Source organism: Gambusia affinis, linkage group LG04, assembly GCF_019740435.1.
Source record: "Gambusia affinis linkage group LG04, SWU_Gaff_1.0, whole genome shotgun sequence".
NCBI lineage: Eukaryota > Metazoa > Chordata > Actinopteri > Cyprinodontiformes > Poeciliidae > Gambusia > Gambusia affinis.
Window position 1 is genome coordinate 1,035,315 of NC_057871.1, and position 11,637 is coordinate 1,046,951.

Below are 11,637 nucleotides of genomic sequence, written 5' to 3' on the forward strand. Positions count from 1 at the left end.
TTTAGCATTAGCTAAAAGAGATGGAGCAAAACACAGAATCAGTTATTCTCTTGGGAAAGAGCATCACAATCACAGAGGAAACCAGGAAATTCAGGACATTTAAAGTAAAGATTATAATTCTGAACCATGGAAATAATTCTTACTTATTGTATTGGAACCATACTTCAGTATATAAATTAGGAGTAGCCGTAACGCTGCTCCAGTGTTGCACCACCATTGAACTCAGTCCTGAATTTTTAACATTCTACTGATTTAGCTTTGAAATCTGAGTTTTTCAATAACAAAAATGAACCGAGCGCTCAGAGCGCTTTAACCAGCCGTCCAGTCACTCATTATGATGCACAGATCGGTAGGTAACGTGGGGTTGACGTGCCTTGCCAAAGGGCACAACATGAATCCAACCACTAATACTGGATTTACAGACAATTAATCTTCCCAACAGTCCACAGACTCCTGCTGAGTAGATTTTTAGATTTTCAATGAAAGCAGCAGCTGAGTCGGTAACAAACGATCATTAATCATTCTTTGATGCCATCCGGTGATTAATCCTTAAACCCACGACTGAATTGAATTGATTTGGGTTGTAGTTTGGTGATAAAGGATAATATTGAGTCCTGATGGTCTGGAGAGCTCTGCTACGCTAAACAAAGACACTGAATGCCGGAGACATCTTGGCTTTTCTCCCAGTACACAATAAAAATGTTCAGGTGAGCCAAAGCAAATGGTGGATATTGTTGTTAGCATCTCACGCTAACGGGCCAAAGACTCCAAGAAAGGTAAACCAGGTCAGTTCTGCTTTTCTGTTTCCTAAAACATGAACGATATTAAATAATCGTAATAAATAATAAATCAAAGTGACAGACACAACATAATGACCTGTGTTGCTACATGGAGGTTTCATGACCTAGACGTGTCCAGGAAACCTCTAATCCTCTCTGGAAAACGTCCAACAACTCGGTTTTACTGAAAGTCGTCTTATGAGCTTTAGGCAAACCAACGTCCCTGAAATTATTCACCAGGTGACTTTTCCTCTCACCATGGATGCAAATTAGAAAGTATGACTTTCTACACTGTTCTCATTAAAGGAAGGACCTGCTGGGTCCGCGGCGCCTGAACTGAACAGTGACAAACTGACAGGACTGAGAACCCAAATGGAGGACACAGCTGGACCAAACCTCCATGTTTATTAACATAAGATTTACACAAAAGAGCCCGAGGCTTGATGTGGAGGTAGAGAGACGGCCTTCCAGGAAACAAATAATGATAGAAAGACAGAATGTGGACAGTTGGAGCAGCAGAAAGAAATCTAATTAAAACAGGATCGAAATAGAACAAGAAGTAAAAAAGCAAGATTACAACTTATTTCAAATTCATTTAAAAGCTAATGTGACAAACATACATTTGAAATAAATCAGGAATATTACGGTCATCTGAAATACCCCACAGTTGCTGCTGTCTGCCAGTCTGATTGTTTTGTCCTCAGAACAAAAAGCGAACTGTGAGGTCGCTCTGTGCAACAGATGCTACTCATGCTAACAGCATGAAGACACCTGGGATCAGAAAGGAGCATCAGAAAACTGGATGTTTTACCGTTAATAATCTGTAGATTTCATTCTCTACATAGACGACTTGATTCAAAACTGATTTAGAATTAAAAGAGTTTAAACACAAGTGTCAGGTTTACTCTATTCACATGTTACTGCATGTTGAGGCTGCAGCATGACAGATGCCTGATATTGACATTGTGTGTAATATTTTATGCAGCATATGATCCAAAACACACATAACAGCACAGCTGCATTAATCACATTCCTTTAATTATCACCAAAATAAGTTTAACTGTTGAACTTCATCATGGCTCCAGTTGGTTCTAAACATCTGTTGGAAATAATACCTGCATGTTTTCCCTTTTCTTTAATCATTGAACCAGGTTATCAATAACTCACAATATCAGAAAGCAATCAGTGGGATTAAGCAGCTAAAATCCACCAATCAGCATCAAGGAAACTGAATGCTGCTCCTGATTGGCTGTTTGCCTTAGCAGACAGTCGCATTGGTGTCATATGAATCCAACCGCGTTGCTTTATGGTGTCAGTAAGTAGTTTTTACTATCGGTACAATTTAAATCATAAACAGTCGATCTGTAAAGTGGAAGAACGTAAAGATCTCTCATGAGATCCGATCATTTTCATAACTGGATCAGTTTCCCAGACCTCGTCCATCACCGGTCAGGTGTGTCAGCCTTTTAATTAACCGGAGTAACATGAAAAGATCACATTTATCATGTCGACGTTCGCCACTCGCTGGAGAAGAAGTGGAGCAAAGGAAGACTCTCTTCCTGCTCCGAGTCCCACAGGGAAGGACAGAACAAGCTAATTCTCATTACAGATACATGAAGCAGGCTTCACAACGGTGCTTTTTATCGCAGCGCTTCATGCATGGATTAGCTGCTTGCTCTGGTTCATCTCTATTATTAAGATGAAAATAATCACGTTGCTCCTCGTGGGATCATTTAATATTTCAATATTTAAGCCGAATGTGCGAGAAACTTGCTCTGAGCCGTCACAGCCTGCACCAAAACCCAAGTTAGGATAAATTATTTCAGAATGGAAACATTTTCACACCAATATTACCCACAAAATTCACTTCACTCTCCAAATGACCTGCTGTAGCTTCTCAGTCCCAAGACAGATGTGAGTTTGTTCATTTAATCAATCTTTTGGGGATGATCTCATCAGGAGAACCTGAGCGTCCCACTCTGGCTCAGCGCCAGTCAAAATGGGCTGCGGCGCCGGAAGCCCACCCAGTGTTAAACCGCAGCCTGGCAGCAGATAGTGGGCAAATTAATTACATTTCAGAGTTTAATTAGTTTCTGCTTCTGTTTTTTGGCTCACAGATGTTTTTTTTTTTTTTCTTTCATCGTGTCAGAGAAAACAAATCAGGCTGACATGTTGGCTCTTACTGTGGCCCGTCCAGAACATCATGGCTGCTCAGAGACAATGACCTTGAAGCTGTTTGAATGCCAGAGTTTAAAATCCAGAGTTCACACACACACACACACACACACACACCCACACACACACACACACACACCCACACACACACACACACTGTGAAACAACTACAGGTTTCAAGGTTAACCAGTTGACAGCGCTGTTGCTGTGCTGTGAGACGGTTCTGGGTTCACATCCTGTCCATGTTCTCTGGTTACTCCGACGGCATTCGGTTGATACTGAAACCGACGTGATCTACCGATGGAAAAACGAGCCCTTCAGTGTTGCTACCGCTGCTGAAGTTGCACCTGATGATGTGGGTCAGAACCAGCAGAGAGTTTCATCTCGTTCAGCAGCGTTTATCAACGGCGCTCCAGAGTGATGATGGTCCCAAAGCAAAACCTGCATGACGAGATTCTAAACGGTACTGCAGCTTTTTAACAGAAAAGCAGTGCGTCGGTTTCCCATGTTTAGTTTGTTCTGTGCTCTGTCCCGCCTCCTGCCTTTTCTGTCCAATGGAGTAAAGGCTGTCCTCTGCATGGTTTTATAGTTTTAGAAAGAAGCACCATGTGAAAGAAAACGACACAAAATGAGTAAAACAGTCCGAACCAAAGGACTTTACTGGTGTGAAAACAACCCTGAAGATCGGTGATCATCCAGAGCATAACAATCACAGCTCCCATAATTCGGGGCCTGTAGTTTGCATGTGATGACACCCAGTGATGTTCATCTGCTGCCCCGGCTCCTCACAGCCTGAGTGCACTCGGAGTGAGTTCCACATTATTTCACAGAATCGATTACATTTTGCTCAGGTTTTGATGCTCTCACCACTTCTGAAGACAACAAGCTGAAACAAAGAGATTAGAGTCCATCATAGAGAGATAAATAAGATATTGCCCCTTTTCTGCTGTGTTTATTTTTAGAGCGGGGGAGTCGACAGATTGCTTACGCCATGAGTGTATCCGTGCCCCCAGGGCGGGTCGCTGCCTCCGTTTCCCTCAGAACTGCTGCTACAAGACAAAAGCACTCAGTGTCAGATTCCACCGCAGTGCGCTGACACGCAGCGGACAAAGAAAACCCAGAACCCGACACGGCCACACGAACAGCACGTCAATACTGATGACAGAGTTTCAAAAGCTACATCATGTAAAGCATGATGGGATGTTTACTGACAATGAATGACGACCAGGTTCCCATTTATGAGGGGATCTCATGTTTTTAAACTCATAATAATATAATAAATTCTTGTTCAGCAGTGGAAGGATATTTCCTGTCTGGCTCACTGCAGAAACACAAAGTCTTACCAAGTATTTGGTTTAACTTGAAATAGGACAAAACTAACTTAGAAGTCACTTTTCAGCAAGACACAGAAGCTTTTCTTAAGTCACAAAAATCCTTAAAATGGACTAAAAGCTAATTCCCCTGGCAGGTTTTACACTTATAGCATAATAAAAATGTCTTGTTATAAGTAAAGTGTAGCTGAATGTGTAACTCTGGTACAGACCAAACAGGTGAACTGTTTGAATGTGAACATCAAGCAGACTGTAAACCGCTCTAAAAGCAGGAAACAGACCGCAGCGCAAGGCATTCTTGGTAAAAACAACCAAGGCTAACATGCTAGGCTAACATGCTAGCCTAGCGCTATCGGGGGAAATGTCTTGACAAAGGCAAAAGAGAAATCCTACAGCCCCTAAAATGCCACTCCATTGTTTACAGGTCCTGAAGAAGGAAGTGTCCTGTGTTGTTTAGTGGTTTTTGGTGCAGCGCCCCCACAGGCGTGGAGGGGAACAGATGAGAATGGAACAAATGTTTCTATTATTAGGTGGGAAAATGGCATCATATGATTTAATTTGAAGTTGTGTTGATTTTTCTTGCTGGTCAGATTTTGGTTCAGGTAAACTGGTGACTGAACTGTTTGTCCAGCTAATCAGTGCGCTGAACTGTTAACGGTTTCCTTTGACTTTTCACTGTAAACTGTACTGATAAGACTCCATTGATTCAGTTAAAAGCAGCTGGTTATTATTTGACCCTGAGCTTCTGTCTGATTGATGTCTTTGTCTAATTATTCTGTACTTTAGCTTCGTCATTTTGGCGTTTTTATATTTGTTTTGTTGAATCTGAACTCCGCTCCCATTTATTTTTCAGACTTGCAAGGTGTTTGTCTTCCCCGTTTTGCTTCACAGCTCCGGGAGAATCTTCACCTTTTACTGACGAATGTGAACACTGAGAGAGAAAGACTTCTGTGCCCTTAATTTGTCAGTAAACTAGACGTCTGTTGGCGGCACAGCGGCAGAAACATTCACTCAAAGGATCGGAACAAAAGCCGCCCACATGAACCGACGAGCGCTCTTTCTGCACGCACCCTACACACGTGCACCGCTAAATTCACCAGAAACAGCTGCAGAAAGGCGACTGATTACACTTTTTATGAGACTCTGTGAGGGAAATGGTCTTTTCAAGTTGCTTCTCTCATTATTGTTCTCTAATTGTCTGGCAGGACCAATCATATCCAGCCCTGGAGTAACTGCGTTGAGTGCATCTGGAGTGATCATGAACTTGTTACCGTGACCTATTTCTGTCGTCGTCGTGTGCAGCATCCTGCAGTCTCTCACCAGTAATGAAATGTGGCAGACAAGACAATTTGCAGTAGATTTATACCTTGAGGGCGAAGACAGAGCCACCCAATTTCAGCTCGGCTTTTGTTTTGTGCCCAGAATCAAATCTTCACCTGCATGAAGTTCCCACACCGGAGAGCCGCAGAGATCAGAGCATGACCTTAAAGACTGCGAGTTGTTTCCTGTCTCATCTCAATGATGACCTAAAAGTCCAGCTGCAGTCTTCTGGCTCTGCAGGATCAGGTTAGCAGGTAGGAACCAGGAACCAACGGTGCAGCTTGGTTAGCATTTCTGACTGAGTTTTCTCAGGACGCTCCCAGTTCAAACTCCACTACTGTTCATTTTTCTGTTAACTCCAGATTTTACAACAAGAGTAATTAGTACTTTACATTGAAATTTAACATTATATCTAACCACCTTTCATAAGAAAGCATTGATTTCCAACTTTAACATCTCTGGGTCAGCTAATTTAAATCTGGTGCACAAGCAACATCAGCAAACAACAGCGATGGACGACAAAGCTGCTTCCCTCGGCCAAACGTGGGTTAATTTCTGCTTCCTAAAACTATCTGATGGAAAAGAAGTTGTGCTAAAAGTAGTTGGCTTGAGTTTTTGAATGGATGAAAGAATAAAGTGCAAACATGTATCAGTTTCCCCAGATATCCGGCTGTGTATGGACTAGGCCCAAACCTCTGGCTGTGGTTAGAAATCAGGCAGAAAGAAGCTGGAGTTTGATTGTTGCCTGATATGATGGACAGAAGAAATGGTGGAACTTCCTCTTTCTTCCTTAGAGCTTTTGAAATGCTAGTCAGCAAAAACAACAAACTGTTACCACGGTAACATATAAAAACAGCTGTCCAAAAGTAAAAATGTCAGAACAGAAAACTTTTGAACTGCAGGGCATCCAACCCAGAAGGAATAAATGAAATAAAATCCCCTAATAAAATAAAATAATTTAAAAAATACTATGAACAATAGACTAAAAGAAAAAACCCAAATCAGCGCAACAGTAACGAAGCTGCTGCGACATGCTGCCACCAGCAGGGGCGCTATTCCTGTAGAATAACGAGAGTCGGTTTCGATCTGACTGGACTCTGCTGCTGCAGACGGTGTAGATCTATGTTCACAGATCAGAAACTCTCAGCATCAGCAGCTGAAATCTACACAAACAAACTCCGTTTGGAAATGTTCACAATCTAAACATAACCAGGAATTTAACTTCTGGATGAAAATGTTCCAGGTCTCACTGACTGCTTTTTGTTTCCCTGCTTATGGGCAGAATGACTCTGTTTTCTGCAGCATCAGATTCCACAGATGGAAAACTGAACACCTCTCCTGCTGCAGACAACAAAACAGAAGGAAACTTAACAAAGTATTTGATTTTCAAAACAGGATGACAGCAGAAGCCTGCGTAGCAGACAGCGTCAACTTGTGCTGCATCTCTGAATGTCTGCAGCCTCAAAATGCACAAAAAGGTGCAGCAGTTTGATCAGAACCAACAATCAGCATGGAGGACAGCGCTGCTCAGGCGTGACAGACGTCAACGATTCTACCGTCGGGAATGTTGAGGCACTGTGACATGAAATGCAGCTCCGAGCCGCAGGCGGTGGAGATATGGAAATCCTGAAAATCCACTCAGAGCTGCCAGCACCTGCAGCAGCACTTCAGCAGGGAGCTGACTTATTCATTTTTAACCAACTCCTGATGTCAGCTTTGAATCAGGAGCTACATTACAGGATTTCTTAATCACCAGGAGGAGAGGAACATGTGCAGCGTGTGGACAGACTCTGCTTCACTTCAATAAGTAATTGTGTTCCTATTTCTGTTGAGCGAACAACCTGTGAAGAGATGTGGGCCTTAAACAGCATGACGTCACTCAGGCACTCAGAGAAATGTGGTTTTCAGCTGTGAACTCAGATCAGCCGCAGTCATTAACTTCACAAAAACATCAAATGTGTGAGCTGGCCTTTTATTGCGTCTGGATGAAGGCCGAGGTCTGAACTGGCCTAATTTGTGTCTGTGGAGCTCAGAAGGATGTGGGAGTGATCGAACACAAACAGTGAAGTAAAGCAGGCGGACGTGAGGCGGTCTGCGCCGTAACGCCCTTTGTTCCAAACAAACTGTAACTGATGATTATCGGAGGATTTCATCAGGAGAGGAAACTTTACAGCAGCTTCTGGAAACATGATAACGCTGCTGAGACTTTTATTGCAGATGTCTCGGTTGATAACCTCAGTTTATTCAGAGCTGCTGCTGGTTTCTTGGTCTTCATGAGGTTCAAACCTCTGAAACCTTCAGAGCATTTCTGGCTGAATGCAAGCTGCACCGCTCAGATTTCTACCTGGAGAACAGTTTGACAACCAGGTATAATTTTTCTTCCATCTTGCAGGTTTGTGCTGCTTTCTGTCATTTTATCACATGAATGAAATACTGTGAGGTTTGTTGTTTTAACAGGACAAAACAAGGAAAAGTTGAAATAGATCAGAAAACTTTCTGATGCTGGTGGCTTTCTTCTTCTCCTTTTATTTATATGTAGATTTTTCTAATCTTCACAACTCCTGGAAAACTGAAGCTTTAAACCAGAACAAAGATAAAGCTGAAAACAGTCCCTGCAGACTTTCTTATAAGCACAAAGACATATTTCCTCGTCTGTTTGTGTTTTCACAGAATCAACTTTGCTCAAAGCAAATTTTTCCAGCTTAAATAAAGACTCCATGTAGGTGTGCAATGTTTCTTATAAGCTGTGTTTTTTATTCTCACCGTGGCCTTTGCTTCTCATACCAGAGGTAGCATTCTGCCTACAGGTACTCTTTATGAAAATGCTTGCAGAGAATAAAGCTTTATGGGCAGATACCTCAGCTCCGTCAGCCAGTTTAGGTCAGGAGTATTGTTGTTGCGTTTTATTGGTAATTATAAAGGTAAACTAAAACCCAGGCAGGACTCAGCGAAAGGAAAGCTGATCGATTTTTGCATCGGTGCTTCAAAGCTGCACAGCCCAGCCAGCATGCAGGCGTAATTACATGGGAGTGTGTGAATGTGAAGCTGAGCATCTCGATAACAGCGCCGAGCTCTGCCTCATTCACGAAAGGTTACATGGGAACAAGTAAGATTTTTTTAAGCGCCTCACAACAGAAATGACCGTGTTACATCTGTGGGAGGCTGATAGCGCCGTCTGATCAATACCTCTGCCTCAACGATTACTTCGACAGGTGCTGAGATTTAGGCTTTCAGAGCCCACTTTCCTGTTCGTGAGCTGTTATTTAACAGACTCTCACGCTGGTCCTTTCAATCGCTCATCGCTGCAGAGAGCTGCTATCAGTGTCAGGCCGGCATTACGGCGCCCAATGAGCCTCATTGTGGAGCCAGAAGGAGCAGACGGTCAGGTCTGCGATCAAAGATGGCTGCAGCTTCGCTCTTCAACAGACGAGACCCTTCACTGTCCCCGAGAATCGTCATGGAGACGACGACAAGGCAACAGCAATGGCTTTATCTTTACCATATCTAAATATCATACTTGATGTTATCTTCACAAGATTAAAAATAGAAAGCAGTAGAAAGTTTTCACACCCCCAATGCAAAAGATCAGAATGGAGCCAGATGATGTTTTTGGAGGAAAGAGTCAAAATTAGAGGCGACATTCAGTTATCCTGGAAACAAAACTTTCCAGGATGTGTTGGAACCAGAGCCAGACTGTCATAAGGTGTGATGGTTGAAGCGGTGAGGAAAACGCAGCGGACCCAGATGAAGTGTAGATGAGGAGTTTTAATCGTGACAATAATCCAGACAAAGTCCAGAAACCTGGCAGCACTGCTGAGCAGAGGCTAATGCTCATAACAGGTAGCACAGGAAACTCGAATGGACAAACTAACATATGGCAGAACTGACGCTGAAAAGAGACGTAGGACCCGACAGACACAGAGACACAGAGACATTAAAGACACAGAGACACTAAATACACAGAGACACTAGAGACACAGAAACACTAAAGACACAGGAGGTAATCAGGGGACGAGACACAGCTGGGAACTAATCAAAGACAGGACAACACCGAGACTTAGAAAGACAGAAAAGTCAAAATAAACACACAGAAAAACACAGAACATGACACAGACGCTTTCTGAAGCATAAATAACCAAACTTTCCTGAATATCACCTGCTGACGTGACGCCACAATGTTAAGGAATTCAGCTGGGCCCCCATTAAAAGCTGATTAATTAGAGGCATGTTTCTGCGGCCCAGAGGCTGCGCTGTGATCGGTCAACAGGACTGTTTAAGAGAGTTTGAGAGAAGAGGTCTTAAACTGTCAACGTGTCCTTGTCCCAGCCAAAGGAGGGATTAGGCAGCGGGATCAGAGAGTGTGTCTACGCATGAATCAAAGCCTTGTTCAGATACACACACTCTGCTTTGACTTCAAATGAGACCAAGGAGCCACCAGATACTTTGCTAGTATAATGCATCATCTCCCTGCTGTAGCTTCCCAGTGACTTTGTGGAAAACTGGTCGTCACCAAGCAACAGCGGCACGAGGCAAGTCAACAAAAGAAATGAAGGATTCTGCTTTGTCTTAATGAAAAATCATTTTTATTCAGAAAAACACGACATGTATGTTCAGCAGGAACACGCCTGAAACACACACACATGATAAACATGTCTGACTGTCTTCACATGTAAAACAGGCCAAAACTGAATTAATTCATGTTCCAAAAATATATGTTCCTGTTAATGTATTCATTTTTGATGAGAAAAAGTTTTCTGAAGAGTTTGAAAAAGTAAAGTTGGTCATTGACGCCATGTGTTATTAGTACTTCCATTATCATACGTTTCATATTGTAGCTATTTTCATTCTGCTCCGTTTCTCAGCTATTCTGAGCTCACATATCTAATACCTCCAGCTGAATTCCCACTAAAACTGAACTCATTTCCATATTTCACTGTTTCTGCTGTCAGAAAAAAAGCCGCAATTATGGTGGAAACCATGCTCCTTTTAAAACACTCCGAGTTGGACTTTAGTTTGATGAAATACAGATTTTCTAACAGAGCAGCACCAATCTCACTTATATATTTCCTTCTATTTTAAGGTGGAAAATATTGTTTTGTTCTAAAAATCTCAAAGTTTTTGGTATTATTTCACTTGTGCAAAAACATATTTTAACTTGTGAGAGGCAGAAGAGACTCCATGTAGGAACCAGAGTCACAATGAACAGGAATATGATTAAAGCTCATGAAGCTGAGCTCATATTAGGCCTTCCTGCTCTGTGAAAGAAAAGAAAAGAAATTCAGTTTGGAGCAAAACTTTGAGACAAATGTAAGCAGCCTTGAGATGCGAGACGGTCCAGAAAAGTTCTGCCTATTGAACGCGACGGCGCGCTCTACGACCAACCAGCTTCATCTGTTTCCTTATGATTCTTCCTGACAACTCGCCATTTACTGCAGTGACCTGCTACCTGATAGCTTATTGACGTCTGCTGATTAAAATGTCCGCCTTTGGTCCAATCTTCCTTCCTGTCACAGCCGTCGGTGTCTTCCCGCCACACAGAGTGGAACACGGCTTCTCCGTCAATTAACCACAGATTTTAAGGGCATTACATGTAATTGCATGTAGATTGGGTTCAATGCTGCTTGATGGAGACCCCATCAACCCATGTGTTTCTGTATAAATAAGGTGTAGATTTTATGGCCTTACTTGTCATTCCTATTTTCTCCCTGTTTGAGTCAATTAACAGCTTAACGATCTTCCACGTCTAGTTTGAACTTCCTCCTCAGCATGCATATTTTATTTACCTGTAAGGCTTTATCGATGCAGCGCAGAAACAGCCATTAAACCAAAGCGTTAGTACTTCTTCTGTATTGATCCCAGGCAACGTAACCTCATTGAACATCTTAGCTGTGCATCTTGAAAAGTGAGGATCAGCAGAAAAAGCTGAAGGTTTTGTGGAACAGGGTGAAGTTACGGGCAGCGTTCCGCCCGCCGCGCCGCCCGCCGCCGTTCTCTCTCCTTTATGAATCTTCGTGGGTGGAAAGGTTAAGAAC

The 11,637-nt window shown here is 42.7% G+C and overlaps 1 long non-coding RNA gene across 1 annotated transcript; it reads right to left on the bottom strand.

Annotated features, from left to right (window-relative positions):
* Positions 1-3,583: 3,583 nt before the first annotated feature.
* Positions 3,584-6,387, bottom strand: LOC122829468. The gene is made up of 3 exons (XR_006370367.1): positions 6,299-6,387; positions 3,943-4,003; positions 3,584-3,840 (listed from the first exon to the last, which is right to left on the bottom strand). It is a non-coding gene; the product is annotated as an uncharacterized LOC122829468 (long non-coding RNA).
* Between the last annotated feature and the right edge of the window lie 5,250 nt (positions 6,388-11,637).